Source organism: Arvicola amphibius, chromosome 15 (assembly GCF_903992535.2).
Source record: "Arvicola amphibius chromosome 15, mArvAmp1.2, whole genome shotgun sequence".
NCBI lineage: Eukaryota > Metazoa > Chordata > Mammalia > Rodentia > Cricetidae > Arvicola > Arvicola amphibius.
This window is the reverse complement of record NC_052061.1, coordinates 14,836,447-14,843,089: the sequence shown is the minus strand read 5'-3', so window position 1 is coordinate 14,843,089 and position 6,643 is coordinate 14,836,447. Positions and strand designations below refer to the sequence as shown.

General features: G+C 48.7%; 1 long non-coding RNA gene across 1 annotated transcript; it reads left to right on the top strand.

Moving 5' to 3' along the window:
• The first annotated feature begins 1,422 nt into the window (after positions 1-1,422).
• On the top strand, positions 1,423-6,242 carry LOC119801637. The gene is made up of 4 exons (XR_005283267.1): positions 1,423-2,605; positions 5,476-5,735; positions 5,827-5,932; positions 6,185-6,242. It is a non-coding gene; the product is annotated as an uncharacterized LOC119801637 (long non-coding RNA).
• Positions 6,243-6,643: the final 401 nt, after the last annotated feature.

Sequence of the window (6,643 nt, the reverse complement as noted above, 5' to 3'; positions counted from 1 at the left end):
CTGGAGGGAGCTCCCCTATAATAGCCTGTATTCACAATGTGACTCTGTCTTCACGCTCAGCGTTAAACATCTCCCAGTTTTCCCGCAACGCAGTGCCATGGAAGTCCCAGTTTTGTAAGGCTTGCCACCCTTTCCCGCCGACACCGCAGTGTCCTGCCTTCGCACCCCGGAAAGCTGAATTATCCCAAGAAAGATATCTGGGCCGTTAAGAGAGTTCAGTGGGTAGAGTCACTGACTGCCAAGCCTCAACCTGAGTTCGATTACCACACGCGCCCGAACACACACACACACACACACACACACACACACATACAACGGTTCCACTCTGTGCCACGAGCCCTCCCCAAAAAAAGCTGATTCTAGTTGCAAAAGGATAAAGTTCTAATACTGTCTTTCATTTGCTGTGCTGGTCCTTTAAGGAACACCCCCACACCAACGTGTAGGCTTCCCGCCACTGCAGCAGGGCCGACTTCCCTGGCTAAATTTGGATGTAGTGACGTATTGCGGCGCCGCGAACCACTTCCGGATGCCCATACTAGGACAAGGGCCTACCGGCTAAGACAGAGCCAAGGACTTCCGGAGGGCGGAGCCGCCATCGTAGACCACACCCCCTCCTGTCCTTCCAGCCCCCTAGCGCTGTCCCGAGTGGTTCGCGTGCGGTTGTACGGCACTCTGTGAGCGGTCAGCTAGAGGACTCTCCACTGGACCAGTGGTTATGGTTTCCTTCTCTTATGCTGTGCCCACGCGCGGCACCGTCATGCGGGATGAGTCCGGACCTGTGGGGTTTACAGAAAAACTTCTTCGAACCCCTCCTGCACTCCCAGGCGTAGAGGGCAAAGTACTGTGTCTGGGTCTATTCCCTCCTCCCGTCTTCTAGGGGAAGCTACCCGGGTACTCAGGCTTGGTAGCACGTGTCTTTACCCGCGGAGACATCTCGACTGCTTTTTATTAATTTTTAGTATTTTGGAAGAAGATCTTACTTGTATAGTTCCAGCTGTCCTGAAATTCATAGAGCTCAGTCTGCCGAGTGTTTTTTTTTAAGTATGTTTGCATGCCTGTGTACCACGTGCTTGTAGTGGCAGCGGAGGCCAGAAGAGGGCGTCAGAGCGCGGGACACTGGAGCTGTCATGTAGGTGCTGGGAACCGAACTTGTGCGGTTTTTTTTTTTTTTTTCCTCTTTTGCCAGGGAGATTTGAGACAGGATCACTATGTAGCTCTAGGTATGCTGGAACTTACTACCTTAAGTAGAGGAGGCTGGCCTCGAACTTACAGAGATCCGCCTACCTCTGCCTCCGAAGTGCTGGGATTAAAGTTGTGTACCACCATTCCTAATGGATACACTAAGTGTTCTTAACTGCTGAGCTCAATTTAATGCCATCGATTAAATGAGCTCCTTACTCTGCTGTAATCCCCTAAGGTTTATGGAAAGCTAGGATTATTGATATTGGTTAGAAAGGAAACTGAGGTTCCACAGCAGCAGTCTAAGGATCGACCCAATTCTGTAGGACATTGGGCATGAAGGCTTGTGTACTGGACGCCCACAACCAAGATGGCCGAGATGCAGGCGGAAGTCGACACGCTTTGTCCCTCTAGGGACGCTCTTTCTCTCTTGGTGGCTGGGCTCTCGATGGTGGCCCTCCATGAAGAGGGTGGAGGTGTATTCCGCTAGCTAGTGGTGAAGGAGCTCTTGTACCTGCCGAATTGGGGGAGGGAGTTGGTATGTCTCTCAGAACCCTTTCTTTGTAGTCCGAGGGTGAGTGACAGTGGCGGGAAAGGGATGGAAGGGAGCAATTTCGTGCCTAGCCAGTGGCAAGGTGCAGGCTAGCGTGTGCCAGGCAGTTCGGTTATAGCCGTCCCGGTGCACGGGTCTCCTCCCTGTGAGGAGTGGAAGGATATTGGGAGGGCTGTTGAGCGTCTGGGCCTCGGTTTGTTTGGGGGCTGATGTAAGGACCCCTGTCCCGAGCCGTGCGAGGTGCAGAAAGCGGTGAATGCGGCCGTGGTCTGCACCAGCGTTGGTGTGAGCTCGGGCAGGGAAGCACTGTAGTGGGGCTTGATTGGACCGTCAATGGCTTCGGAATGGCCTGGGAAACACTGGATGGGACCTCGAGGACCTGGAAGAAACGATATCCTGGGGCTTTATGACAGAACCTCTGGCCACAGTAGGGGGCGATGGGAGCCAGCACTTTAAGGAAGCTGGACAGCTAGTAGTGTTTAAAGGCTGGAGGAATGGGGGTTTGTCGAAGGAGTTAATGTGTCTCACACACAGTGGAGGCCAATCCAGGCAAGTTCAAGCTCCCAGCTGGAGACATGCAGGAAAGAACGGTGTGGAGTGGGAGACAGTACAGGTGAGATGATGTCCTAGTGGGGTGTATTGGGAGATGTGTGTTTTGTCTGTTTTTAAGACAGGGTTTCACTGTAACCTGGCAGGATGCAACAAGAGATCCACCTGCCTCTGCCTCATGAGTGCTGGTATTAAATCATGCAGCACCACATTTAGCTTGCTTCAGGGTGACGAGACTCTAATGCTATCTTCATCCACAGCACTGGCCTTCATGGACAGGAATCATAAAGAGACAATGGATTCATCCAGCCCAAGTATCACAAGGTGTTAACTTTCTCTGACCCTGTACCTGTCCTGTGTCAATGTCCAGCCCCCATGCATTCTTTGGTTCTCTACCTGCCTCTTTATAGATGCCTACACCTAAGCTCTCAGTACTTTAAAGCGTTTGGAAGTAAATGATGTATCTGTACTTAGCAGGCATAACCCGTTGTCTTTCAACCTGTTGTGTTGAAACACATGGGAGATGTTTAGAGATGAGGAGAGTCTATGGCGAGCTGGGCATGGTGGTTTATGTCTCTAATCCAGCATTCAGGAGGACTGCTGAAGCAGGAGGATTGCAGCTGGTTCAAGGCTATTGTGGTCTATGTAGCCAGTTCCAGGCTGGCCAGGGTTACACAGAGAAACTCCATCTCAAACAAAATTCATGGTATGCTTGGTGAGCTGGCTCATGCCTGTAATCTAGGAGCTCAGGAGGCTAACACAGGAAGCTCAGCAGCCCTAGGCCAATCAGGCCTAGAGATCTTAAAGTTGTACATTTACTTGCTTATATATTTATTTTGAGTGTGGAATTGTGGAGCACAGAAGACAGCTTAGGAGAGCTGATTTTCTCCTTCCACCATGTGGATCCCAGGGGTTAACCTCAGGTGGTCAGGCTTGGCACAAGCCCAAGGCCTTGTCTTTTAGTTTCTGAGATTGTCTTTTTTTTTAAACTAACTTATGTGTACATGTGTCTCTTGTGTATGTATACATGCAGTGGGTTTCCATCAAGGCCATAAGGCATCTGACCCCCTGGAGTTGCAGTTATAGGAGTTTGTAAGCTGTCTGACATGGGTGCTGGGAACAGAACTCAGGTCCTCTGTAAATTAGAAAGCCCTCTTAATCACTGAGCCATTTTTCCACCCCCTATAGGATTTTACTTTTTTTTATTTACTTTTTTTTTAATGTTACACATGGGGTCAAACTATGTAGTCCTGGCTGGTCTCAAAGTCAGAGATCTGTTTGCTTGGATGTTCCAGGCCACCGGGATTTAAGACATACAACCAGTAAACCCCTTTTTACTGTGTGTGTGCATGTACTAGCACTGTGCTTACACATTTCTCCTTAAGTTAGTCTGGGGTGGGAGCAAGAGCCGGGCCTGGTGGCACACACTTTTCTCTGAGTTCAAGGCCAGCCAGGGTTACACAGAGAAACCCTGTCTCAAAGAAAGGGAAAAAAAACTAAAAACAAAATACAGCAAAAACCTTCCATATCTTGCCCCCCCAACTCACTGTGAAGTTGTATCATGAAACACTCTCCACCCCACCCATATATACTCCCACAGCTCTGCTGACTAAATGAACAAACAGCACAGTGAGGTCTCAGAAATAGTAACGACCTAGCCATCTCGTCTCGGGCTAGAACCTGAGAACTACAGGGGCCTTGGAACATTAAAATGAAAAAGAGATCCAAGCCGGGCGGTGGTGGCGCACGCCTTTAATCCCAGCACTCGGGAGGCAGAGGCAGGCGGATCCCTGTGAGTTCGAGACCAGCCTGGTCTACAAGAGCTAGTTCCAGGACAGGCTCCAAAGCTACAGAGAAACCCTGTCTCGAAAAACCAAAAAAAAAAAAAAAAAAAAAAAAAAGAAAAAGAGATCCAGCCTCCTATCAACAGGGTCAGGAAAGGCCAGAAAAGACCTCCTCCTGCAGCAAGTCTGGTTCAAGTCTCCTGGATTTAAGTCTAGATCCAGGCTGTGGCTCACTCCCTAACCGAGGCTGGCCTTGAACTCACAGCAACCCTTTCCTCAGGCTGTTTACCTTAGTGCACAGAGAGGGTGTGGTAACCTACACCTGCCATCCTAGCCCGAGGGGAAAGAGGCAGGATCAGAAGTTCAAGGTCATCTTCAGCTAGGAGTTTAGGGATAAAAGACACCACCTTAAAAACTCAAAACCTAGCCGGGCGAAGGTGGCGCATGCGCATGCCTTTAATCCCAGCACTCGGGAGGCAGAGGCAGGCGGATCTCTGTGAGTTCGAGACCAGCCTGGTCTACAGAGCTAGTTCCAGGACAGGCTCCAAAGCCACAGAGAAACCCTGTCTCAAAAAACAAAACAAAAAATAAAAAACTCAAAACCTAAATGAAGTATGGGTGTGCACAGGGGGACACATACACAGAATTAAAACAAAAATAGGCTACATGGCAGGCATCTGTAATCCCAGGTACTTGGATACTAAGGTAAAGCAGAAATGTTTAAGTTGATGACCTACCTAGACTATGGTGAAATTAACAAAGGCCTAGTGCCATAGTGCCCTGAGTGAGTGTATATAGACATGCACACAAGGTAAATAAATGTCATGAAGACAAAGAGAAATCAAGGTGTATTAGCATTTCCTGCTGTTGAGTCCTAGTTTTTTCTTTTTTTTCCCCCAAGTCAGGGTTTTTCTGTAGTTCTGGCTGGCCTTGAACTCAAAGAGACCCACCAGCCTCACCTCCTGAGTGCAGTGATTAGAGGCCTGTGCCACCACTGCCCGGTGCTAGGTATTGAGTTAATTTAATCATCCTTATCTCCTTCTTGGGGAATAAAGACTATAACTCTCTTCAACTGGGTGGCACTTGCTTTTGGGAAGCTGACAGAAATCTCTGAGTTCCAAGCCAGCCAGAGCTACATAGTGAGACCCTGTCTCAAACCAGCAAACAAGGAAACTGAGGCATGTCAAGTGGCATGGCTATTTAGGGCAGGTCTGGAGAGCAGCTCACCCAGTCTTTTTGTGCTCTCAATTTGCTACAAACCTACCCTGGTGCTGCCAGCTGCCCAGAAGTCTGAATCCTCTTGACATCTACAACAGCAAGCCAGCCAGCAGGGCTGTGGGGCTCGGAGAGGTATGGCAGGGTAAGGCTGTGGAACCTCATCTTTTCTAGCTGCTGCTCCTCTTTACTTAGCAGGTGACCATGGACCACTAGGATCAACAGCTGGAAATGGTGTCTGGGAGCATGTCGGGTCCTGTTGGGGAGGAGTTGGATGAGCAGGGTATGTGCGGCCAGGGCTTGGGGGACATGCCTCTGGCTTCTCTGGTGCACAGGGGCTGATTCCACCATGGTATTGGCTGCATATTGGATACCTTTACTCATGAACTACACCACAGAGTCTCTGATAGATTGGGTCCTCAGAAAGATGGCTAACGTGCCCCACGTGACGAGTGGTGAGTTCCTGTAGGGTAGGTAAAGCCTGGAATGGGGGTGGAAGGCAATAACTGGTGCCATCCTCTTGACTTCTGACCCCTTTGTCTTCAGACAAATGACAGTACATGCTCCTGTTGTGTGGTTTTCCTGGTCCTGATTCAGAGAATTTGGGATGTTCAATGAACCTGAACAAGCTGACCCAAGGATCTCTTCTAGAGTTAGTAGGACCTTTAGGTCTTGGGTTGAAACCTGAGCTTCTGCCACTGGTCTTGATTCAAGTGTGATTACAGGGTGATGATTTGGGAAGACCTTATACAAGCTCTGCCCAAAGCCACTCTCCTTCACGCCTTCTAATTGTGCCAATAGAAATAAAATTTAGCAATAAATCTATGTACCATATAGTGTTGACTCAAGCTTTGGATCATCTTTTGGGTGATTTCTCTTTTTTAAATTTTGATCTTTTTTTTAGATTTATTATGTATACAACATTCTGCCTCCATGTATGTCCACATGCCAGAAGAAGGCACCAGATGTCATTACAGATGGTTGTCAGCCACCATGTGGTTGCTGGGAATTGAACTCAGGACTTCTGGAAGAGCAGCCAGTGCTCTTAACCGCTGAGTCATCTCTCCAGCCCTTGGGTGGTTTTTCTAAGCTTCCTGCTTACTCTCAGGGACTCAGGTATCTATATGTTGGGAACTGAAGTGCCTGTATTTTACACAGAAAAGATTTTGTTCTTGTCTCTTTTAAAAAAAATTGATTGTTAGTGTTCCATGGGACATGTGGAGATCAGATGACTGCGAAGTGAGTTCTTTCCTACCTCTGCATGGGTTCTGGGGCCAAGACAGGCCACCAGGCTTGCATATCAAGCCCTTTTCTGATGAACCATCTCACTTGTCTCACACCCTACTTTTTCTTTTCTTTTTAT